General features: G+C 46.7%; 1 protein-coding gene across 2 annotated transcripts in view; it reads left to right on the top strand.

Moving 5' to 3' along the window:
• The first annotated feature begins 220 nt into the window (after positions 1–220).
• Positions 221–26878, top strand: part of kank3 (KN motif and ankyrin repeat domains 3) — a 72321-nt gene continuing 45663 nt past the window's right edge. For both annotated transcript variants that reach the window (XM_073068604.1, XM_073068605.1), the window contains exon 1: positions 221–976. The gene's annotated coding sequence lies outside the window, so the exon portion shown is untranslated. The remainder of the gene's footprint in view (positions 977–26878) is intronic.

The following is a 26878-nucleotide window of genomic DNA, read 5'->3' as shown; positions in this document are numbered from 1 at the left end:
TAGCAGCGCATTACCAATCTATTAACATTATTAACTGGCCAAGTTCTGAGCACGTTACGCGCCAAACACATTAGCAAGTCAACCTTTTCGCACTGGCTGTCTGTTCACATCATCAACTCACTCTCCCTGCCAACTATGAGTGCGGGCTGACAAACAAGAGAACATCTGCAGATGCTGGAAATCAAAGTAGTACACGCCGAATGCGGGAGGAGATCAGCATCTATGGAAAAGAGTCAACAGTCGGCGTTTCGGACCGAGACCGCACCGGCTACTGCTTGAGGTTGTGAGCGGTGAGGCAATAACCCTTCAGTTCGTGTGCTGGTCCAGATTCCAGTCTTTCGTGTCTCCATATGGCCACCTGTTAGCACTGACATTAAGGCTGATTGGTAGCCATCCTGTCCTTCAATCGCTGACCAAACGGAGCTTCTGTAACAGTCTAACACACACAAAAAAACTGCTGGAGGAACTCAGCGGGTCAGGAAGCATCTATGGGAAGGAATAAAGAGTCGCGCTGTTTCGGGCGGAGACCCTTCATCGGGATCCTTGGCGGTGAGCTGAAGGATTTTAACGGCAGTTCAGGTTGTCTGCTGGATTAACTGGACCCGCAGATCAGTTACTGGGCGGGGGGGTTTGGTCCAGCCGAACAGCGTGAGGGATATAGTTGCTAGTAATGACACGGGAGGGGCCTGATCTCGCCTTCTTTGTGAGTGGACCCAGCCGCGGGAAGTGAACGCAGTTCTGAGGCACGCGTCGCGGGGAACGACGAACAGGCGCATCCGGGCGCTTCTCGCCGTTCTCCTTGAGGTGGGGCAAAACTCCTCCTCCTGCGGGACATCTGCTCTGGAGTAGGGACCTCCGCTCAGACGCTCGTGTCACCAGCTGCTGCAAAGGTTGGAAAGAGTGACACGAAGTGCGTGGTTTCAGGAAAGCTGAATAACGACGACTGTCTCCGGGGAAGTGGAACAGCCTGCATTCTGTAAGTGCGTTAACGCTGGCTCTGATTTAGGGGTTCCTAGGCGCAATTATCAACGGGCGGAATTGGATGGGAGGGAACGTCGAGGTTGCCGAAACGCAGAGCGGGAGGTGACTGTGTAGATACCTCGCTAAAATCCATAGGAGTGTAGAGCCGAAAGTTGAAATACTGCTCGAGGCGAATACCGAATAAATCTGTACAGACGCAAAAGCGCGCTTCTCAAATCTCTGATGTGACCTTCTCTAGAGACAGACGTGAAGTGTGTGGTAGGGAGCGGAATGATAACTGCAGCTCAGGTGTGAACTTGGCAAAAGTATTTTGCAAACTGTAGCTCTGAGTGAGATATATTCCAGGGGAGTGAGGGATTACACTCTGCAACCCGGGAGTGAATTGGGGGTACGGGGGATTACACTCTGCAACCCGGGAGTGAATGGGGGGGGGTGCGGGGGTGGGGGGGGGATTACACTCTGTAACCCGGGAGTGAATGGGGGGGGGGTGCGGGGGTGGGGGGGATTACACTCTGTAACCCGGGAGTGAATGGGGGGTGCGGGGGTGGGGGGGATTACACTCTGTAACCCGGGAGTGAATGGGGGGGGGGGTGCGGGGGTGGGGGGGATTACACTCTGTAACCCGGGAGTGAATGGGGGGGGGTGCGGGGGTGGGGGGGATTACACTCTGTAACCCGGGAGTGAATGGGGGGTGCGGGGGTGGGGGGGATTACACTCTGTAACCCGGGAGTGAATGGGGGGTGCGGGGGTGGGGGGGATTACACTCTGTAACCCGGGAGTGAATGGGGGGTGCGGGGGTGGGGGGGATTACACTCTGTAACCCGGGAGTGAATGGGGGGGGTACGGGGGTGGGGGGGATTACACTCTGTAACCCGGGAGTGAATGGGGGGTGCGGGGGTGGGGGGGATTACACTCTGTAACCCGGGAGTGAATGGGGGGTGCGGGGGTGGGAGGGATTACACTCTGTAACCCGGGAGTGAATTGGGGGGGGGGATTACACTCTGTAACCCGGGAGTGAATGGGGGGGGGTGCGGGGGTGGGGGGGATTACACTCTGCAACCCGGGAGTGAATGGGGGGGTGTGGGGGTGGGGGGATTACACTCTGTAACCCGGGAGTGAATGGGGGGTGCGGGGGTGGGGGGATTACACTGTAACCCAGGAGTGAATGGGGGGGGGCGGGGATTACACTCTGTAACCCGGGAGTGAATGGGGGGGGTACGGGGGTGGGGGGATTACACTCTGCAACCCGGGAGTGAATGGGGGGGGGTGCGGGGGTGGGGGGGATTACACTCTGCAACCCGGGAGTGAATGGGGGGGTGTGGGGGTGGGGGGATTACACTCTGTAACCCGGGAGTGAATGGGGGGTGCGGGGGTGGGGGGATTACACTGTAACCCAGGAGTGAATGGGGGGGGGGCGGGGATTACACTCTGTAACCCGGGAGTGAATGGGGGGGGGGTACGGGGGTGGGGGGATTACACTCTGCAACCCGGGAGTGAATGGGGGGGGTACGGGGGTGGGGGGATTACACTCTGTAACCCGGGAGTGAATGGGGGGGGGTACGGGGGTGGGGGGATTACACTCTGTAACCCGGGAGTGAATGGGGGGTGCGGGGGTGGGGGGATTACACTGTAACCCAGGAGTGAATGGGGGGGGGCGGGGATTACACTCTGTAACCCGGGAGTGAATGGGGGGGGTACGGGGGTGGGGGGATTACACTCTGCAACCCGGGAGTGAATGGGGGGGGGTGCGGGGGTGGGGGGGATTACACTCTGCAACCCGGGAGTGAATGGGGGGGTGTGGGGGTGGGGGGATTACACTCTGTAACCCGGGAGTGAATGGGGGGTGCGGGGGTGGGGGGATTACACTGTAACCCAGGAGTGAATGGGGGGGGCGGGGATTACACTCTGTAACCCGGGAGTGAATGGGGGGGGGGTACGGGGGTGGGGGGATTACACTCTGCAACCCGGGAGTGAATGGGGGGGGTACGGGGGTGGGGGGATTACACTCTGTAACCCGGGAGTGAATGGGGGGGGGGTACGGGGGTGGGGGGATTACACTCTGTAACCCGGGAGTGAATGGGGGGGGTACGGGGGTGAGGGGGATTACACTCTGTAACCCGGGAGTGAATGGGGGGGGGTACGGGGGTGGGGGGATTACACTCTGTAACCCGGGAGTGAATGGGGGGGGTACGGGGGTGAGGGGGATTACACTCTGTAACCCGGGAGTGAATGGGAGGGCGGGGTTGGGGGGATTACACTCTGTAACCCGGGAGTGAATGGGGGGGCGGGGTTGGGGGGATTACACTCTGCAACCCGGGAGTGAGGGTAGGGGAGGGAATTTCACTCAGTAACCTGCAAATGAGGGTGGGGAAGGGATTACACTCTGTAACCCTGGAGTGAGGGTGGGGGACTGTTAGCCGAGTGTATGCCACCTGCTACAGCTCTGGAAACGCTGCACATCATTTACTGCTGTACAATGGTTTATTGTTCGCCTTATTTTGACAATGCTGTGTCAACTTTGGCCGTGCAGTTACATTGACCTTGCTGGATGATCTCTGTGAATTCAACTTGACATAATCACTGCCCTCTCCACCCATCGCCCATCGGTATGATGAAATCCGCATTCTTCTCGCTATCTCCCACGGGAACATTCCTTTCCCGTTACACAAAATGTGCAACTGTTCACCTTTCGACTTCGCTCCCAAATTCCAGGGGTTCTGCCAGCTCGCGCACACTCTTTGGTGTGCGTGTGATCATAGAGACCTTGAGATTGAATTGAGAGAGAGAGGGCGGATGCACTAAACAGCCATGGTTAGAGCTAACAGGACGGATATGAATTCCCGGAGAAGGCAGCAAACTATAAATCCACCCTGGATGCCAGGGCGAGATAATAGCTCTAAACAGCCCTCTGCGGAATATGCAGAGGAGCTCGTGAAAAATAAACATAGCGCTGCGTGCGCGCGTGTGTGTAAAAGGAGCTGTTCTATGACCGGGCTAGCCCTATAGCGGATGTATTGTCCTCTGCTTTGGACGTTTGGCCCTCTGTGGGATGGAAGGAAGAATCGGGAACGGCGTCGGCCTCTGCTTCTGACAGAAGTGGAGTTCGAAAGTTCGTCCGAGATCCCGACAGAGTGGCTTCCCCAGTCCAGAGTTCCTGTTTTGATGTTCAGAATAACAGACACAAAAAAGGCTCGAGGAACCCAGGTCAGGCAGCGTCTTGGGAAGGGAATAAAGAGAAGAGACGAAGGGTCTCAGGCAGCGTCTTGGGAAGGGAATAAAGAGAAGAGACGAAGGGTCTCTGCCAAAAACGTCGATTCTTTAGTCCTTTCCTTAGATGTTGCCTGGCCTGCTGAGATCCTCCAGCATCGTGTGTTGTTACTCTGGATTTCCAACATCTGCAGAACCTCGTCTTCACGTTCGGAATAAATGTTTTCCTTAAACGGGACTAAAGAGCTGGCGAGCAACCATTCCAGAAGTTTATCTTCGCAAACACGAGGAAATCTGCAGATGCTGGAAACTCAAGCAACACACACAAAATGCTGGTGAAACTCAGCAGGCCAGGCAGCATCTATAGGGAGAAGTATAGCTGACGTCTCGGCCCGAAACGCCGACTGAGCTTCTTCCTATTGATGCTGCCTGGCCTGCTGCGTTCCACCAACAGGAGTTTATCTTAATGGTTTTAATTTCGCCGCTTGACCTGAACACCGCTCAGCCCAAAATGTGTGTTATAGAGTCACAGAATAACGCAGGCCTGCTCCATTTTTGATTGGTACGGGTTTTTCACACAGCGTGGCTCCATCGCTCCCACCCCACCCCCCATCGGTGTATAATCTGTTGTGAGTCCGGAATTTCTATAAATTACTGTTGAATCTGTTTCCTCTGCCCTTTCACACAAAGTCTCTTTTTTCCCCAAAGAAAGGGAACCCAAAACTAAAGGATATCGGTTTAAGGTGAGAGGGGTAAGATTTAAAGGGGACATAGTGGGGGGAGGCAACTTCACGTAGAGGGTGGTGCGTATCTGAAATGAGTTGCCGGAGGAAGTGTTTGAGGCGGATACGATAACAGGATTTAAAAGGCATTTGGAAAAAAAAGATAGGAAAAGTTCATTTAGGCCGAAAGCGGGCAAGTGGGAGTAGCTCAGATCGACGGCATGGGCGAGCCGGGCCGAAGGGCCTGTTCCGCGCTGTAATACTCTCTGACTTTCAGAGTTTATACAGCATTCTATGTTGAGATAAGTTGCTGCTTAAAATATTCTCATCTCACCTCTGGTTCTTTCGCAAGTTACTTGGTTTGCAATGAAAGCACTGTCACTTTATTCTAACAAGACACCCCTTTCACGTTGCCATGGGATCTCCCCTAAGCTTCCTGCACTCACACCAATACTTATCTGTCCGCCAAAGTTTTAAACCGTGCAGCGCGCCTTGAGGTTTTTTTTTGTGTGAAACGCATCATGAAAGTAACAGACCCTGGGTCTCGGCTGGATATGTCCACTGTTTATTCTTCTCCACCGCTGTAGTCTGACCTGCTGGGTTCCTCCGGCATTGTGTGTGTGTGTGTGTGTGTGTGTGTGTGTGTGTGTGTGTGTGTGTGTGTGTGTGTGTGTGTGTGTGTGTGTGTGTGTGTGTGTGTGTGTGTGTGTGTGTGTGTGTGTGTGTGTGTGTGTGTGTGTGTGTGTGTGTGGATTTCCAGCATCCGCAGAATCTCTTGTGTACAGAACAGTTTAGAAGAATTTAGAAGATGAAATGACGGAAACACCAGAAACGATGGAACGGCTCAGAGTCTCAAGCGGCAATTCTGGAAGTGGCATCTGCTTTGAACCGCCGAGTCCCTCCACTGTCGTGACATTCTGTGCCTTCTTGTGAGACTGAACATAAATTAATTGGGAATTGAGCATTCTTTCGTTTGCTAAATCCTGTTTCCCTGTCGGTAGACAATGGTGCTTTAAGTGAGCACAGTGTCCTTTTGAGAGAGCGCAGCGCTATTTTAAGAGGGTCATTACTTCCTTCAGGCTGGAAGAAATTAAGACTTGTGAAAGCGGCTGTCGAGAGGTAGGGAAATCTTGTCTGAGGTCATGCAAGAGCCCCAGTATCACGGCGATGCTATTCAGCCCTCTGCAATTCTCCTCACCAGAAGTGGTGGAGACCTCTCTCCCTCTGACAGGTTCCAGGCGCGGATTGCGTGAGGTTCCGCGCTGGGTGAATTACTGTGAGAATCTGCGCGAGTCCACCCGGTCTTCCCAGACCTGGCCCGCTGCACTATGACTGGAGTGGGGCCAGCCCAGAGTCGGCACTGGGGGACGGGTTCGCAGAAACATTGCTCACGGTAGAGTGCAGGGGGGCAGATGACTGATGGTGTAAATGCCCGCATTTTACCCTTGGAGCGGCATTCAGGGCGTGACCCGCTCCCCGTATGAGACAGCTCTTGGGGGAAGCTGGAATAGGGCGGAGCTGCGATTGAATTCTGTGCCTCCGAGTGTTTGCAAGTCACACTGAGGCATTACTACGGCGGGACACACACGAGCATCCATTTTTATCAGTATAACGGAGAAATGGTTCTCCCCTTGTCTGGCGGCTCACAGAAACAGTTGTGTACATGTTACATGAATAATCCGCTCGCCTTCCTGAGTCTCTCGGGGAGCCTGACGGACACCGCGCCCTTTGGCAGCAGGCGGTGAGGGGCCTTTGGCAGGACAGTGTGTTCAAAACAAGCAAGGCTGCCAGTATTTCACCACATTAGGACATTGTATTTTAAAGTGAGAATAATGACTTGCGCAACAGAGACCGGGGGTGGGGGGGGGGGGGGGAGACAAATTATTCCATGTAAAATCTGATCTCTGCCGCAGCCTTGTTCTTCATCCGGCTCTCCCTATTAAGTCTCCAGTTCTCCAGCACCTTCTGCCCCAATTTCCGATCTCCTCCAGTCCCTGGATCACCTCACAATGTCTCTCCAGTCTACCCTACTCCCATGTCTCTCAGCCCCTCGCCTCCCCCCCACACCACCCGTGTGAGTCTCTAGCTCCTCATCTTTTCCCAGTTTGACTATCTGCAGCCCCTGGTGTTTCCCCGCTATGTCCCGCAGAGCCCTGTATTCCCCTAGCCTTTTAATGCCTCTCCAGCCCTATGTTCCCTCCAATACCCCCAGCCCGGGCTCTATCACCTTTCGGTCCCTGGCCCTTCCATCATCCATTTCTTGCTTCTCTCCTTCCCTGATTTAGCACTTTGATCAATCCTCAGTCCCGGCAACCCTCTGCCTCTGATGTAGCCCTGCCCTGCTCTTGTGAACTTCTCAAGGGAGGAAATTATTCTGATCATTCCAGAAGTTAGGAGGGAAATGTTCCGCCTATTGCGCCCCAGCAAGCAAGGTCTACAGTAAGCAGGACCCAACTTGTTTCTGCCACCTTCTGCGTTTCTTTGAGCAGTGGGAGAGCAGCTGCTTTGCCCTCACGCTTGTGAAATGTGCATCAGCGTGCCTTTACAGAGGTCAACTGGAAGTTCTGCAAAATATTTTTCCTTGTGGCCAGCATGTGAGTTTCATGGCCCTGCCTTGCGTCTTGATCATGCCAAATCCTGCCCTCGCCAGTGATACCCCGAGAGAGTGGAAGGAGGGAATTGAAACAGCTGGTATAAGACTGACACACCACCTGTTTGAATCAGCTGAGACTTTCTCATGAGTTTCTTATTAAAAAAAAAGACAGAAAAAATCCTTGGACAAAACAACTGAATGGAAAGCAAAAGTTGTTCAAATGTATGAGGATGGTGTTGACAATCACAAGTCCTGTTCTTATAACCCGGTTACATCATCCTTCTCCATGATGGATCCCCTGGTGCTTGGCCTCACCCTGCTGTTGAATCCTTTCCTGAGAAAACCGGCCCTAATGTGGTTTTCTGGGGCTTTTTGTTGCTGGGAATGCTGTGGGCGACACACTGCAGCTGTTATAAGATGTAACATTTGGGAATGTGAACTCTCATCAGCGCCTAATGAGCCAGTAACAATGGAACAATGAAGGAATGCCAGATTTTTCTAAAAAAATGAAAGCTCCTAAAGTGACAGAGAATCAATAGTCGCCTTGATCCAGCTCACAGTGGTGACTTGTGAGAGGGACACAAGTGGAGAGAACTGTGTAGCTGGACAGAGATGATACACAGCCTGATGAATGCCCCTGGTCCAGTGAATGGAGCAGTTGTAAAGTATTATGAGCCAATTGCAGTGTTGATTGCTGGATCAGACAGCTATTAGTTTGCAGGATGTCGCGCTGATAAACGTTTCTACTCAATTTATTCTTCCAAAGATTTTGACTGGATCTACTCATGCACTGGAAATAGAAAAGTCCCTCGTTTAAATGTTCTGTTGGAAAAAGAGGGCTTATGGTGTTTCAAAGCAGGAAGGGCTTGGATGGTGTGTGTGTGTGTGTGTGTGTGTGTGTGTGTGTGTGTGTGTGTGTGTGTGTGTGTGTGTGTGTGTGTGTGTGTGTGTGTGTGTGTGTGTGTGTGTGTGTGTGTGTGTGTGTGTGTGTGTGTGTGTGTGTGTGTGTGTGTGTCTCAGTTTTTAATTTTCTGTAAGTGTCAATGTTACAAAGATGCTCAATGGCAAAGTTATTTTGATGGATTATTTGATCTTAGAGAAAAGGATTTACTTTGGGAGAACCATTCATTCCTGGAACTGGGGGTGGGCAGCTGGCAAGGATGTCCATATGGATTGAAGGAACAGAGCAGTAGTTGACTACTTGGCCCTTCGTACCTGCTCAACAATTTGATTTTTGCTTATATTTACTTCAGAACCACAGACTATTCTAACTGAATCTCTTGAGTTCCTTAATTGTCCAAACTTTGTTTATAAGACCATGAGACATAGGAACAGAATTAGGCCATTTGGCCCATCGAGTCTGCTCCGCCATTCAATCATGGCTGATTCTTTTTTCCCCTCCTCAGCCCCACTCCCCGGCCTTCTCCCTGTAACCTTTGATGCCGTGTCCAATCAAGAACCTATCAATCTCTGCCCTAAGTACACCCAATGACCTGGCCTCCACAGCTGCCTGTGGGAACGAATTCCACAAATTCTCCATAATCTGGCCAAAGAAATTTCTCTGCATCTCTTTTTTAAATGGATGCCCTTCTGTTCTGAGGCTGTGCCCTCTTGACCTAGATTCACCCACCCTGGGAAACATCCTTTCCACATCTGCCATGTCTAGGCCTTTCAACATTCAAAGGGTTTCAATAAGATTCCCCCCCCCCCAACCTTCTAAATTCCAGTGAGTACAGACTCAGAGCTGTCAAATGTTCCTTGTATGATAACCCTTTCATTCCCAGAGTCATCCTTGTGTACCTCCTCTGAACCCTCTCAAATGCCAGTACATCTTTTGTTAGATGAGGACCCAAAGCTGTTCACAATACACAAGGTGAGGCCTCACCAGAGCCTTATAAAGCCTCAGCATCACATCCCTACTCTTGTATTCTATACCTCTTGAAAGGAATACTAAAATTACATTTGCCTCCCTCACCACTGAGTCAACCTGCAAGTTAACCTTTGGGGTGTTCTGCACAAGGACTCCCAAGTCCATCTACATCTTAGATTCCTGGATTTACTCCCCATTTAGAAAATAGTCTGCACATTTATTTCTTCGAGCAAAGTGCATGACCATGCATTTTCCAACATTGTATTTCGTTTGCCACTTTCTTGCCCATTCTCCTAATCTGTCTAAGTCGTTCTGAGCCTTCCTGTTTCCTCAACACTACCTGTCCCTCCGCCAATCTTCACATAATCTGCAAACTTGGCAACAAAGCCATCTATTCCATCATCTGTATTATTGATATACAGTAAAAAGCAGTCTGAAATCCACTGCAGACCACCACTAGTCAATGGCAGCCAACCAGAAAAGGGTCCTTTTATTCCCACTCGCTGCCTCCTACCAATCAGCCAATGCTCTAACCATGCCAATAATTTTCCTGTAAAACCATGGGCTCTTAACTTGGCAAGCAGTTTCATGTGTGGCACTTATCAAGGGCCTTTTGAAAGTTCAAATATACAACATCCACTGCATTCCCTGTATTTACCCTACTTGTAATCTCCTCAAAGAATTCCAACAGGTTCGTCAGGCAGGATTTCTCCTGAAGAAACCATGCTGACTTTGTACTATCTTGTTCTGTGTCACCAAGTACCCCATAATCTCATCTTTAACAACCAACTCTAGCATCTTCCCAACCACTGAGGTCAGGCTAACTGGTCTATAATTTCCCTTCTGCTGCCTTTCTCCTTTCTTATACAGTGACATTTGCAATTTTCCAGTCCTCTGGCACCATGCCAGAGTCCAATGATTTTTGAAAGATCATTACTAATACCTCCCACAATCTCTACTGCTACCTCTTATAGAACTCTAGGGTGCAGTTCATCTGGTCCGGGTGATTTGTGTACCCTGAGGTCTTTCAGCTTTTTGAGCACCTTCTCCCTTGTAACTGCACTTACTTCTCCTCCCTTTCCCTTCAACATCTGGCACACCACTAGTGTCTTCCACAGTGAAGACTCATGTAGTCCATCTGCCATCTCCTTGTCCCCTGTTACTATTTCTCCGGCTTCATTTTCTAGCGGTCCTATATCCACTCTCATCTCTTCTACTTTTTATATACTTGAAAAAGCTTTTACTATCTACTTTGATATTGTTTGCTAGCTTGCTTTCATATTTCATCTTTTCCCTCCTAATGATTCTTTTAGTTGCTCTCTGTAGGGTTTAAAAAGCTTTTCAATCCTCTATCTTCCCACTAAGTTTTGCTTTGTTGTATGCCCTCTCTTTTGCTTTTACATTAGCTTTGACTTCCCTTGTCAGCCACAGTTGTATTATTTTGCCATTTGAGCATTTCTTTGTCCTTGGAATACATCTATCCTGCATCTTCCTCCTTTTCCCCAGAAACTCAAGCCATTGCTGCTCTGCTGACATTCCTGCGAGCATCTCTTTCCATTTTATCTTCCATCTCCTCTCTCGTACCACTGTAGTTTCCTGCTACATCCGGCTTTGCTTTCTCCCTATCAAGTTTCAAGTTGAACTCAATCATATTGTGATCACTTTCTCCTAAAGGTTCTTTTACCTTAAGCTCCCCAGTCACCTCTGGTTCATTACGTAACACCCAGTCCAGTATAGCTGATCCCCTTGTAGGGTACAAGCCGAAAATCATCCAGCTGCTGCTCCAGATCCCTAACACAGTCTTCAAGGAGCTGCAGCTGGATGCACTTCACACAGATACAGTTCCCTGGGAGACTCTGGGTCTTCCAGGACTCTAACATCCAGCATGAAGAACACACAACAGCCATTTACTACACTAGGTACAGTAAGAAAGAAAATAAAAACTCTCCTTAACAGAAACTTACCCAGAGCCAATGCCTGTTTTGAGCCAAAGCCTCGTTTGAGCCAACGCCTTTTAAATCAGCGTCGCCGACCTGTGATCTATCTCTTGAATGTACTCAGCCACTGAAACTCTACAAACGTCATGGGTGGGAATTACAAAGAAACTTATTCTCATCTTTATCCTGAACGGATTACCATTTATTTTGAGACTGTGACATCGGGCGTAGATATCCAAGCCAAGGAGAAACCATCTCTACGACGTCAAGTCTCAGAAGAATTTTATATGTTTTAGTGACATCATGTCTCATTCTTCTGTGCTCAAAACTACAGAATCAGTCTACCTGTACACTCAGTGACCACTTTATTAGGTACCTCCTGTATGTTCGTGGTCTTCTGCTGCTGTAGCCCAACAACTTCAATGTTGTGTATTCAGAGATGCTGCACACCGCTGTTGTAACACGTGGTTATTTGAGTTACTGTTGCCGTTCTGTTAGCTTGAACCAGTCTGGCTGTTCTCCTCTGACCTCTCACATTAACAAGTCTTTTTGCCCACAAAACTGACATCCACTGTGGATGTTTTTTTTTTGCACTATTCTCTGTAAACTTGAGACTTTTGTGCCCGAAAATCCCAGGAGATGAGCAGTTTCTGAGATTAAACCACCCCCTCTGGCACCAATAATCATCCCATGATCAAAGTCACTTAGATCACATTTCTTCCCCGTTCTGATGTTTGGTCTGAGCCTCCTGACCATGCCTGTATGCTTTTATGCATTGAGATGTTACCACATGATTAGATATTTGCATTAACAAGCAGTTGTACAGATGCTTCTAGTAAAGTGGCCACTGAGTGTATATAATCGCTAGTGATTTGACAAACACCCCATCCTGGGAACCAGTCTAATGAACCTATGCTGAATCCTATATAGTATATCCTTTCTTGTGTAGGGACCCAGAGCAATACACAATATTTCAGTCCAAAAACTAAACTGCTAGACGAGCTCAGGGGTCAAGCAGCATCTGTGGAGCAAAAGCAAAGGCTGACCTTTAGATTGAGGCCCTGCATCAGGTCTGAGAGTGTAAGTAAGGTGGCCAGTATCCAGAATTGAGAGGGACAGTCTATAAATGTCAACAAATACACTCAAAAACTTCTATAGTTGTATCATGGAGAGCATTCTGACAGGCTGCATCACTGTCTGGTATGGAGGGGCTACTGCACAGGACCAAAAGAAGCTGCAGAAGGTTGTAAATCTAGTCAGCTCCATCTTGGGTACTAGCCTACAAAGTGCCCAGGACATCTTTAGGTGGCGGTGTCTCAGAAAGGCAGTGTCTATTATTAAGGACCCCCAGCACCCAGGGCATGCCCTTTTCTCACTGTTACCATCAGGTAGGAGATACAGAAGCCTGAAGACACACACTTAGAAATTCAGGAACAGCTTCTTCCCCTCTGCCATCCGATTCCTAAATGGGCATTGAATCTTTGACACCACCTCACTTTTTTTTAATATACAGTATTTCTGTTTTTGCATATTTTTTAATCTATTCAGTATATGTAATTGATTTACATGTTTATTTATTATTATTATGTTTATTATTATTTATTTTTCTCTCTCTCTCTGCTGTATTAAGTATTGCATTGAACTGCTGCTGCTAAATTAACAAATTTCACGTCACATGCCGGTGATAATAACCCTGATTCTGATTCTGACAGGGTGAGTCAGAGGCTGGACGTGTGGACTACCCGGGGGAGGATGGGTAGATGAGGCCAGGTAGTGGAGGGAGTGAAGGAGGCTGGTAGGTAATGATGGAAACATTAGGGAAAAAATGGGCAAATGGTGTTATGAGGGAGAGGGAAAGTTTGAGGCAGAGGCTGTTAGGTGCAAGGTGGAGGAGGCATACTTGTTCCTATACCTCCTTCCTCATTACCATCCAAGGGCCTGAATAGCTCTTGCAGGCAAGGCAGGGATTTGTGTGAACGTGGTCTATTGTGTTTGGTGCTTCTGTTGTGGTCTGTACATTGGTGAGTGCAAGCACAGACCAGGCATTTGTTTTACCGAGCGCCTGCACTACAGCCGCAGCAGCCATCTTCAGTTTACGGTTGGAGGTCACTTCAATTCCCCTTCCCATTCCCACACTGACCTCTCGGTCGGCTCTCTGCATTGTTACAGTGAGGCCAAGTGCTAACTCGAGGGTCAGTACCTCATATTTCACCTGGCAGTCAGCAACCCAACAGGTGTGAACGGGGAATTTTTCGCTTTCAGGTGACAGACCCTCCCTGTGTTGCTTTTCACTCCATTCAGAGTCTCAGTTCACCATCTCCCTGCCCGTCACCTAGAATCATCGCACTCCCACACTTGGTGCCTGGGCTTCACCTTTCTGATTCATTCACTCAGCTGGTTGTCCAATGCTGGAAATCCTTACCGATAACATAATGAGCAAAGAGAAGGTCCTACGTCTATGCTGAGGAGAGCCAGCAATGTTTTCCTTTCAGTATACACCAGTGATTGGGGCATTGGTGTGACTGTTTACTTTATCTTGGCTTATGGAGTTCACTCCTAGAACATATTCAGTTTCTTTGTTGCTACATGCAGCACTGTAAACCTTGGCACTCGTTGCCTGTGTAACGAGAGGCCTAGATGAGGGTGCTGAAGTATGTGAGACTGGAATCGAGACACGACTCCGAGATTGAGGTGAGAGCAGGGCTCTTGACTTGCTGCTAGACGAGATTCCAAATGAGACAAAAAAAAATCCAAAAACACAATCGCAAACTGAACTAAGTTGAGCCGACGATTGAGCACAGAACCTGAGCTCAGGTGTTCTCTAGATATTAAAATCCTGGCAGCAAAACATGGCTGCCAATTAGCGGAGAGGGCCTGAATCTTTAAAGGGGCCTCACCAATCCATACTCGGAGAATCAGAGTGTCTAAACCCCCCCAAGCTGCCACGGTGTGGTGTGTACTGTAACAATTAGATTGACGGAGTTGTGGTGGGTTTATCCATCACAACTCCATCACTGACCTACTTCCCATTACTCTGAGCCCTACCAGGAGATTCCACAATGGGTTGCCTTTCAGAACCCTGATGCTGATGCTCCTTCAACAGCCTGGACCTTTGACTGTTCTTATGAAGATGAATGATCCATAAATGTTAGGGGAATAATGGAAATTGAAATACTAATTCCTTGGAACAGGACAATGGTGTAGACTGGTTTATAAAAGCCTTCAAATGTAATGGGATAATCAGTCATCAAGAAATATCATTGGTGTGCTGCACATGCTCAATAAGCAGTAAATATAGATCATTAGTGATGTTAAAATACATGACAGGCTTAAAGATAATAATAGATTTCCTGCTTCACTTCCTATTCAACTAAACAGTTATCTATTTTATTGCCACTAACGGGGTATGTACATTTAATGGAACAAATAAGGTGCCTAAAATGTCAAAGGAAATGGGTCTCAAACTCTGGTCAGACATCATCTTCAGAACTATTCCAATCACATCACAGAGGATAGAGCTGTAACAAAGATAGCACAGAGGAAAGCCATGACCTATATGAGGAAATGCCTGGGGAAACTGAAAGACATTCCATCTATGAAAGGTGAAGAGAAGCATCTTCTCATAGAGATACGGATCAAAGTAAATATTGCAGAAAAGACAAATCTGGTATACTCCTTCAGCTTAGAACTTGGATTTTACAGAAGTTCACACGGTAATAAAAATCAGATTTAGAACTGATATTGGGAAATCTTCACAGTAAAAATAACCCACACATGGAAAAAGACTCAGTTAGGGCACTGGAAGCCAAAAATCATAATTAAACCTGACTGAAGATGTAGGATTGCTCTATATAGGGAAAAATGACATATCTGACTTTATCTATGTTTTACCCTTTTGATTCTGGAGCAGTTCGTAACCCTACTTACCAATGATCCCTCTAAGGTGTGCACATGTGTGCGTGCACACATCTTTTGCTACAAGCACACAAAGGAATTTAAACTCCGCCCAAAAGATTGTCACCCTTGACCTCGTTGGCATGTGAAGTACATTTCACGATTACAGTATACACGATCACATTTCCTTTTCCGGTTTCTGACACGGACGGTGTTGACAACGTGGAGTTTGCGATGAATTGTCTGCAGATTTTAGAACTGGTTTATGTACAGTGTATTTTTTTTATTGAAGAAATGATTCAGTGTGCACGTGCTGTTGTCACTGGGCAAAAAGTTGCACAGCACAAGATTTTTGCGCACACTGGTCATCAGAAATTAGAGGGAACATTGCTGCTGACTTCTTTCAAGCAGATGCTGTACGTGTGTTTGTGAAAAGATATTTTTTTTTTAATCCATTTGGTGTAGGAAATCTTTGTCCTTCAAAAAGTTACAGGAAAGTATTTAAGGTAGCTTGAAATATCACTTCCACCCTTTGTGGGAACAGTGCAAACTGTCTGACAAAAGGATGTAGTGTGAGCCATTGTATTGTTTTAATACCAGATGTTTCCTTTAGAGGGTGGAACTGAAAACAATTAGAATCCATGACCCCGTGCTTGTGACTGGGAAAAGCTGCAACTGGATAACAAGGGGATTTGTCTGCAGCTGAGCACGAAGGGCGAAGAGTGATTAAAATCCTCTCTTTGCTGAGAAAGATCTGACCTCTTCCTAAGAATGTTATAGCTGGAGTTTTTCTTTTAAATAATTGTTTCCACCAAGAAACAAATTGGCAGTACGTTTGTAAGGGTATGTTACTGGGAAACTGGATTTAGTGACATACTTCAATGGATACATTGGATATTTGAGCACAGGAATAGACAAGGTGAAGTGTTGAAGAAACGGAAAGGTTGCAAAGAGACTTGGTCGGTTTAGGAGAGTGGGCAAAAGAAATGGCAGATGAGATACAATGTTGAGAAATGTATGGTTGTACGTTTTGGAAGAAGAAATAATCGGGCAGATTATTATTTAGCTGGGGAGAAAATTCAAAAATTGGAAGTGCAAAGGGACTTGGGGGTCCTCGTGCAGGATACCCTAAAGGTTAACCACCAGGCTGGATCGGCAGTAAGGAAAGCGAATGCTATGTTGGCATTCATTTCAAGAGGAATAGTGTATAAGAGTAAGGAGGTGTTGATGAGGCTCTGTGGGGCACTGGTGAGACCTCATTTAGAATACTGTGTGCAGCTTTGGGCCCCCTGTTTTAGAAGGGATGTGCTGATGTTGGAGAGAGTTCAGAGAAGATTTACGAGGATGATTCCTGGAATGCAGGGTCTAACACATGAGGAGCATTTGTAGGCTCTTGGACTGTATTCATTAGAGTATAGAAGAATGAGAGGGGATCTCATAGAAACATTTCGACTGTTGAAAGGATTGGACAGAGTAGATGTGGAAAGGCTGTTTCCCTTGGTGGGTGAGTCTAGGACAAGAGGCCACAGTCTTAGAATTAGAGGATACCCATTTAAAACAGAGATGAGGAGAAATTTTTTTAGCCAGAGGGTTGTGGATGTATGGAATTCATTGCCACATACAGCTGTGGAGGCCCGATCATTGAGGGTGTTTAAGGAAGAGATTGATAGGTATCTAATTAGTCAGGGTATCAAGGGATATGGGGAAAAAGCTGGAAATTGGAACTAGATGGGAGAATAGTTTAGCTCATGGTGGAGTGGTGGAGCAGACTCGATGGGCTGAATGGCCTACTTACGCTCCTTTGTGTTGTGATCTTGTGATGTTCTAAGTCCGGATATTACTGCACAGATTTCCCAACCTCTTTCCTATATGCACAGATGTTATGTGACAATGAGTTGCGGGTGAGATTGTATTCATTTCAAATCAGTATCTTTTTTTATTTTCTTGGAGATGGGTCCAGTGATCTTGTACTACTGTACAGGCTTGATCAAAAGCTTGTATGAGTAAAGGTAGTTTCATCCGATCTTTACTGAGTACTTAGCTATGGCAACCATCATGGGAAACCTTGATTTTGTTTTCACCCCGTGTTAACAAGTGCCTGCATTCCACCAGGAATTCCGGATAGTGATCAATTTTGTTTTCCTCCTTTGGGGAATAGTGACCAATGCTGGAAACTGGTGAAATTTCAGCTAATCTTTAAGGAACTTTGGATCTTCCTCAGCATGGCATGGTTTCCTAAACGTACCATGCAGATGGCTGGAAATTGTGTGACCGGTGCCTAAAGTTAAGTTCAGCCCAATATAATGCAGCCTTCACTGGCATCAGAGCCTCTGCTCCAGCAACCTCATCTGCAAGCGAGCTGACATTTGGATGAGTACGTGGATGGGAAGGAAATGCACCAAATGTGGGCAAGCAGGACTAGCTTAGACAGCCATCTTGGTTGGCCTGCACTGGTTGGACCAAAGGCTCTGTTTCCCTGCTGTAACACTTCGCTTGCTATTGAGATTGCATAAATGGCGAATTGCTACTTGTACACAGCTGACACTGGAGGTGATTATTTTATGGCTCATAAGGTCGAGCTTTGTGTAAGTGAGCAGACATGTCTGAAAACTCCAGTTAGTTTTGTGTACGCGTTCCACTTTACCATTCCTGTCTGACAACCCTGGTGTAAAATGTGGAATTACAGTAGTTGCACAAGGAGTACAGTGTCTCAGCAGAATGCGCATTGCTTAATGAAGATCACCTATAGAGGAAATGAGTGATCAGTACAGAGAACTCGCTTTTAATGCTGACAAATTCATATGTACTTCCTGTAAAATATTACAGCACAATAGATTCCACAGGATGTTAACATTTAATACCTCTGAAAATGACGTAATTTACAGCAGTAATCGGTACTGGTGACCCTCATTGTATTATTGAATTGTAGATTTAGAGAGCAGACAGATCTGTGTTTATCTTTTACTGGCTAATATTGTTATCTCATTGTTACTTTTATTTTGTTTTACTCCGAAAGATTTAAAAAAATTTTTTTTGGTGGGAGTTGGAGGAAGAAATACCGTTCTGGCTTGGAGATGTTCCTTTAGCAGTTTCAGATTAGTTTGTGTTAACAACCAACACAACCTAAGGATGTGCTGGGGGCAGCCCACAAGCGTCAGCACACGTTCTGGTACCAACGTGGCATGCCCACAACGTTCGCAGAACACACAAGCATCAACAACAGCAGCAAAACAAGCTCCTTACCTACCTCCCACCCGCAGACTCTCACACACAGACAGCCCTCTAACCCCAGGGGAAGCCACTTCCAGGCCTCTGGGCTCCTCTAGGCCTGTGGACTCACAGACGTTGGACCTTTGCCTTCTCCTGTGGACTCACGGACCCAGGCCTTTGGCGATAAGGCCTCGACTTCCGGATTTCTGATCGAATATTCTCAGAATTAATCCTTTCCATTAATGGCAGTTGTCCAACTGGCTTTAGATGTTATTACCAGGGCTGTTTTCTCTTGGTGGCCCAGCATGGTAAATCATTGCTATATTGTCAGACAGACATACCCCCAACCTTACAATCTCTTCAAATGACTGCTGCACCAAGACAACCTGCTCCGGACAGGTCTCCTTTCCTTCCTACACACAGTTTCTTCTTTTATGAATCCTATTACCTGAAACCTATTCCAAAAGTGTTCTCTATGCGTGGGATTCCAATTCTGTTTTTTTAACAGTACTCTGATGATCTGAGTATTCAATCTCATTTCCAACTGGGATCTAGGTTCCAACACTCTTTCTTAACCTGAAAATGGTAAAAAGGAGAAGTCAAGTCAAGTCACTTCTTATTGTCATTTCAACCATAGCTGCTGGTACAGTACACAGTAAAAACAAGACAACGTTTTTCAGGACCATGGTGCTACACGAAAGAGTACAAAAACTACATGAAACTACATGAAAACAACACAGAAAAAAAACGACACTAGACGACAGACCTACCCAGGACTGCATAAAGTGCACAAAACAGTGCAGGCGTTACAATAAATAATAAACAAGACAATAGGCACAGTAGAGGGCAGTAAGTTGGTGTCAGTCCAGACTCTGGGTATTGAGGAGTCTGATGGCTTGGGGGAAGAAACTGTTACTTAGTCTGGTTGTGAGAGCCTGAATGCTTCAGAGCCTTTTCCCAGATGGCAGGAGGGAGAAGAGATTGTATGAGGGGTGTGTGGGGTCCTTCATAATGCTGTTTCCTTTGCGGATGCAGCGTGTTGTGTAAAGCTCCATAATGGCAGGAAGAGAGACCCCGATGATCTTCTCAGCTGACCTCACTATCCGCTGCAGAGTCTTGCGATCCGAGATGGTGCAATTTCCGAACCAGGGAGTGATGCAGCTGCTCAGGATGCTCTCAATACAACCCCTGTAGAATGTGATGAGGATGGGGGGGTGGGAGATGGACTTTCCTCAGCCTTTGCAGAAAGTAGAGACGCTGCTGGGCATTCTTTGCTACGGAGCTGGTGTTGAGACACCAGGTGAGATTCTCTGCCAGGTGAACACCAAGAAATTTGGTGCTGTTAGCAATCTGTACTGAGGAGCCATCGATGTTCAGCGGGGAGTGGTCGCTCCGTGCCCTCCTGAAGTCAACAACCATCTCTTTTGTTTTGTTCACATTCAGAGACAGGTTGTTGGCTCTTCACCAGTCCGTTAGCCACTGCACCTCCTCTCTGTATGCTGACTCATTGTTCTTGCTGATGAGACCCACCACGGTCGTGTCATCGGCGAACTTGATTATGTGGTTCAAGCTGTGTGTTGCAGCACAGTCATGGGTCAGCAGAGTGAACAGCAGTGGACTGAGCACACAGCCCTGGGGGGCCCCCGTGCTCAGAGTGATGGTGTTGGAGATGCTGCTCCTGATCCAGACTGATTGAGATCTCCCAGTCAGGAAGTCTAGGATCCAGTTGCAGAGGGAGGTGTTCAGGCCCAATAGGCTCAGCTTTCCAATCACTATCTGAGGGATGATTGTGTTGAATGCTGAGCTGAAGTCTATGAACAGCATCCGAACATAAGTGTGCTCAGTTCCAACTTGCATATTTTGAGGAGAAGTGGCATGTCACCTAAAACACTTGCAAATTTCTACAGATGGATTGTGGAGAGATTCTAACAGGCTGCATCACCATCTGCAATGGGGGGGGGGGGGGGAGCGGGGAGGTGCTACTACACAGGATTGAAGTAAGCTTCAGAGTAAGATTAATCAGCTCCATCATGGGCACTGGCCTCTGTAATATCCAAGACATCTTCAAGGAGTGGTGCCTCAAAAAGGCGGTGTCCATTATTAACACTCCACCACCCAGGACATGTCCTCTTCTTATTGCTGCCATCAGGGAAGAGGCACACACTCAGTGATTCAGGAACAGCTTCTTCCCCTCTGCCAACCAATTTCTGAATGGACATTGAACCCATGAATACGACCCCACTTCTTTTTTATTTATCTTTTTGCACTACTTGTATACTACTTGTTACTAATTGTAATTCAGTTTTTTTCTAAATTATCATATATTGCATTGTGCTGGTGCAGCAAAGTTAACAGATGTCCCGACATATGCCGGTGATATTAAATCTGATTTTGATTCTGTTAGGTAGGATTATTTTTGTGTAAAAGAAATCATTAAGAGTGAATTGCTAAGCAACAGCAGAAATGCTAATGTCTATGTAGGAAAAAATAGGAAGCTGGAGATCAATGGAAGGGGGAGAGGGTCTGCCGTTTGGCTCTCCTTATTTGTTCCACCTCAGAGGCGGATGCTGCATGAGTGAGCAGGACTTTCCAAAGGTGCAAAGTTGCCCATCATGCATGGAGCTGAATGGGGCAATGAGGATTCTGAGGTCTGCTTGGAGTTGAAGAGTTAATTGATTCTCAGCGAGCGCGTTTTCTGCATATTTACCACCACCAGATTGTATTACAATCTGTGACAGCAAGCAAAAGGTATGAAGTGCTGCAGGTAGGAAGTGGAAGGAGGGTGAAGACCAGCTTCCTGTGCCCCTACACACCTGCCAGCAACACTACACAGGAAACAGGATCCAATAAACATAGGGGCGTTTCAAAATACAGAAAGAGCGTTTTGCGCTGCATGCAGATTAGGGACTGTGGAGGCTCAGGAAAGGAGGAATGTTCAGGAAGGTAGTTTGTTCAGGAACTCTCTCTGTTCTGGTCATAGTGTAATCTCACTGTCTAACCTAGTTACTGTACCCCAGCAATGTTCCCCTTTCACATCATGGGAAGAACTTTCTCCCAGACTCGGAACAGAACTTCTAGCTTACAATAGGGCATTTTATGTGAGTTATGCAAAATATACACCATCACAATCTGTAAATTAGTGGGCTGATGCCATCAAGCCACAGGTTTAACACTTGTTGGATCAGGAGCACAGAAGGGCTTTTTGAGAGCTGCATCTCCCTAAAGCTGCATAGACGTTAACTTGCAAGCAGTATCAAAGCTGAGATCCTAAAAGCAACAGATCAGATCAAAATTTTGCAGTTCTGCCATCAGATACACTTGAACAGCGGCAGACAGCTGTGGATGATGAATGGAGTGGAGTTCTTCACTAATCAGAAATTCCTGGACCACCCACATAACTATTTGACTATCTCTTGAAACTCCCTTGTCAACAGCACTGTGAAAGAACCTTCCTGAAGGACTGCGCCGATTCAAGAAGGCAGCCCACCGCCTCCACTTAGGATTGACCGATAAGTGATGGCCTTGTTGGTGAAGTCCATATCATGAAAGATGAATAATTTAAAAAGTCCCCAGACCATATTCTGGCACAGTCCCAGAAACAATATTTTGTTCAGATGGTTGGAACTAAATAAAAGCCCAACAGAGAATGACAGGAATCTGTTCTTTTCATTTTCTAATCTTAATTGGTTAATCAAAAGGGTTTGATTTGTGCTTTACTTCAAGCTACAAGACAGAGGAAGCAAGGAAGCATGGAAATTCCACCGATAATCAGTGGGTCGAGCAGCGTCTGTGGGAGGAGAAGAATTGTTGATGTTTCAGGTCAAAGCCCTGCATCAGGACAGTTTTTACCTGAAATACTGACAATTCCTTTCCTCCTACGGATGCTCGACCTGTTGAGTTCTTCCAGCAGCATGTTGGTTGCTCCAGATTCTAGTGTCTGCAGTCCATTGTCTCCATGGAAATTCCATTGTCTGGTGGCTGAGCTGGTAAAGGAGGAGCAAGTCAAGTCACATTTTATTGTCATTTTGACCATAACTGCTGGTACAGTACATAGTAAAAACGAGACAACATTTTTCAGGACCATGGTTCTACATGAAACAATACAAAAACTACACTGAAACTATGTAAAACAACACAGAAACTACACTAGACTACAGACCTACACAGGACTGCATAAAGTGCACAAAACAGTGCAGGCAGTACAATAAAGACAATAGGCACAGTAGAGGGCAGTAGGTTGGTGTCAGTCTAGGCTCTGGGTATTGAGGAGTCTGATGGCTTGGGACAAAAAACTGCTACACAGAGCCCGAATGCTTCGAGCAGAAATTATCAAAGGATTCAAAGTGCTTTTATTGTCAAAGTGTGCATGCAGTGTACAACCCTGAGGTTTGTCTTCCCCACAGACAGCCACGAAACAAAGAAACACCGTGGAACCTGTACAAAGAAAAGCGACAACCCCCACAAGCACAAAAAAAAGCAGACCGTGCATACGGCAACAGAAAAGCGAAAACACAGAATACAAAACTTAAAAAAGAAAAGCGCCCACGTTCAGTTCAGCTGAGTGTTCATTATCGGTAGGCGGCTCCAATTCAAAGCTGGCCGAAATAACCGAGAAAGAGCAGTGACCCGAACCAGAAAACACATCATAATGTGAACTACAGTCCAATCCACATAGCGCATCGATTAAACCTTGCTCCAGCGCCGTTCTCCGAAGGCATTAAGGGAGAGAGAGAGAGAGGTGCTGGAACGCTGGAAACGTCCTTTGGGAGCAGCAAGTGAGAAGGAGAGAGACCGTCACATGCAGACACCTTCCTCTGGCAGACGCGAGTGAGAGGCTGATAGGTGGCGCCGAACACGCGCTCGCCTTCCGCACTCGTCTCGATGTTTTCAATCTTCCTTGACGCTTTAATCAGCGGGATTGGCGAGAAATGGAGCCGATCATGGACTTGCGCTCCACCTCCGAGCTTCTTGGCCTCTCGAGTAGGTGGCTCGACTCCCAGAACCCTTTTGAAGACAGCAAAGCGCCAGATCGCTCAATTGTCCTGAAAACACACCATCAAATTGTAGACCACAGCCTCCAACAGTACCAGGACCACATTTGAAAGAGAAGGACATGAAAGAAGCAGTTTTGTGGACCATCTTGAGAATGCCGTCCTTGGTAGCATTGTTTGCTGGAGAATACTTCTTCAATATCAGCTGAGAATCAGTCACTCGGTGGCTACTTTTCATTTAGGCTGAAGAATATTGAAGTTCTCATGTCTGTGGGAAGGGTCTGTGAGTTAAGTAAATGCTTTAATGTCTGACTCAGAGTGTCTCCTTTGGTATTCTTGTCTAAGTGGTTAGCCAGAGGCTGGTTGGAGTCACTCTGCTGCAATTACCACACAGTTCAATCCATTTAACAGTGTTCCATTTATGAAATGTTTTCACATTTTCTCTACCAAATGAGAGGGCTTGTCTGTTAACCCTGTGATAGTCTGGTTTCATTCACCCTTTGGCTAATTACTCAGGAGGAGCAGACTGACACTGAAACATCTGCTCAACTCCTCTCACAGTTAACATAGAGTCACAGCTTAATACAGCATAGAAACAGGCTCTTCAGCCAAAGATATCCATGCCGACCAAAGTGCCTTCCTGAGCTGCTCCTATATAAGATCATAAGATATAGGAGCAGAATTAGGCCATTTGGCCCATCGAATCTGCTCTGCCATTTCATCTTAGCTGGTCCATTTTTCTTCTCAGCCCCAATCTCTTGCCATCTCCCTGTATCCCTTCATGCCCTGACCAATCAGGCATTTATCAACCTCTGCCTTAAATGTACATTAAAAACTTGCCCTTCACAGTTGTTTGTGGCAGTGAATTCCACAGATTCACCACTCTCTGGCTAAACTTTGCAACAAGACCATTAATCCTGTCGTCCAAATCATTGACATATAACATAAAAAGAAGCGGTCCCAACACAGATCCCTGTGGAGCACAACTAATCACCGGCGGTCAACCAGAAAAGGCTCCCTTTATTCCCACTCTTTATCCCCTGCCAATCAATCACTGCTTTATCTTTCCTGTAATCTCTTAACTTGCTCTTAACAGGCTCTTAACTTGTTTAGCAGCACATATGTGGCACCTTGTCAAAGGCCTTCTGAAAATCCAAGCACACAACCTCAACCAATTTTCCTTTGTCTATCCTGTTTGTTATTTCTTCAAAGGATCCTCCCAACAGATTTGTCAGACAAGACTTTTCCTGGAGGAAACCATGCTGCCTGTGGCCTATTTTATCATCTGCCTCCAAGGGCCCCCAAACCACATCCTTAACAATCGATTTCAACATCTTCCCAACCACTGAAGTCAGACTAACTGGCCTATTATTGCCTTTCTTCTGCCTCTCTCCCTTCTTGAAGAGTGGAATGACATTTGCAATTTTCCATTCTTTTAGAACCATTCCAGAAGTCCTCTGGTCCTAGCCCTCCCACCATTGGAAACATCCTCTCCACATCCACTCCATCAAGGCCTTCCACCATTCAATAGGTTTCAATGAGGTCACTCCTCATTCTTCTGAATTCTAATTAATACATGGCCAGAGCCATCAAACTGTCTTCACATCAAACTGTTCAATCCTGGAATCTTGAAAGATCATTACTAATACCTCCACAATCTCTTCAGTCACCTCTTTCAGAATCCTGGTGTGTACTCCATCTGGTCCAGGTGACTTATCTACCTTCAGACCTTTCAGTTTCCCAAGACCTTCTCCCTAGTAGTGGCAACCTCACACACTTCTGACCCCTGACACTCTGGAACTTCCACCATACTGCTAGTATCTTCCACAGTATGCCTGCATTTGAATTAGTGTCAGGTTTAATTTCACTGGCATACGTCATGAAAAATGCTAATCCTTTGGCCTAAATGCCTTTAAACCTGTTCTATCCATAAACCTGTCCAAATGTCTTTACTGCTTCTACCACTTCCCCTGGCACTTGTTCCATATACCCAATGTCTTCTATGTCGAAAATGTTGCCTGTCAGATTGCCTTTGATGTATGCATCAGCAAAGAAGAGCTTGGCTGTGCTATGATGGCCTCACGGTTGAAAGGATAGATTGCTCCTGGGAAGATGGGTGAGGTATTAATTCCATACCAAGCAAGCAATGCACTTCAGGACAGGAGAACAGCAAATGAAGGAAAATGTATCTTAGAATGAGTTTAATTTCTTGCTGTGCTCCCAGTAGCACGTTGTCACTTGTTTGAATAACAGTGGAGATAGGAATTTCTGATTGTGTCAGTCAAATGTCAATAGCCATCAGGCCAACGAGGCTGCATTCCAAGGAGCGGGTCCACTGCTGGGAATGATTTCCAGCCACAATTTGTTGTTGACTGAGAGCTTAGCGCTGTTAGTTCACACCTGCCTGTGCAAGTCACGCAGCCGGCTCTGCTGCATAAAATGCAGTAAACGCTGAAAGAGGATTTTATCTGGGCTTAGCTGGTGAGACCTTTTGCAACAGTTTGGTGTTTCTCGGGTGCATGATCTGCTCCGGAGGTCCGTAGCTGAGTTTCCCTCACAATTCCGGAACAGGAGTTCTGTCACCTGCAGGGCTGTGAAAGGTGGAGGTTGGATCTGAGGGGGATTCACCTAGTTCACACCTACCCCTCAACTCATAAGTCATCCGTGTGCACTGACCCAAAACATCCGAGCAATTCATGAAGTGTGGGATTTGCAGACTGAAAGTCTCTCTACGTAGTGCTTGCGATACAACTCAGTCTCACTTTATTGGCTGTGCATCATTTACCAGGTCTAGATCCATTGTTTAACATCAGGATTGTCTAGGACTCTATGGCACAATCTCTTTGACCTCCTACCATCAGGCAGAAGGTACCATAGTATAAGAACAAGGGCTGTTAGGCTTCTCCCAGGCTGTGAGACTTCTGAACGCTCTGCAACCACCCAATACACATTGTTTAAGACAGCACCAGAAGCATTATACTGTTGTATATTTAACTATATGTTGTATGTGCACTTTATGTCAACTTGTATATCTGCAGAATACTTTTTTTCTATTATCTATTAATATTATTGTATTGGTATTATTTTATATGTTGTATGTGATATATGGACTGCGTTTTAAACCTTGGTCCCTGAGGAACATTGTTTCATTTAGCTGTATACATGTATACAATTGAATGACAACAAACCTGAGCTTGAATTTGATTTGAAGTAAAACAAGGCACCTTGACAAATGCTGAAAAATTCCATTCAGTGAAACGCATTGCAAGTGACATTAGAAGCTGTCAGCTTTGCAGTTCGGGGAGAACTGTCTGGCCAACACAGGAACATGGTATAATGTTGAAGTTGTAGAAAGCAAAACGTATGATAGGCTTCTAACTTCCAACTTCCAAAAGTGCTGTAAGTCAATTAATAACTTCTGAAGTGTAGTCATTCTTTTGAGGACAAACATTGCAGCCACTTGGTGCACAAGA

The sequence above is a fragment of the Hemitrygon akajei genome, chromosome 16 (genome assembly GCF_048418815.1).
Source record: "Hemitrygon akajei chromosome 16, sHemAka1.3, whole genome shotgun sequence".
Taxonomy (NCBI): Eukaryota; Metazoa; Chordata; class Chondrichthyes; order Myliobatiformes; family Dasyatidae; genus Hemitrygon; species Hemitrygon akajei.
The sequence above is the reverse complement of the archived record's forward strand: the minus strand, read 5'-3'. Positions and strand labels throughout refer to the sequence as shown.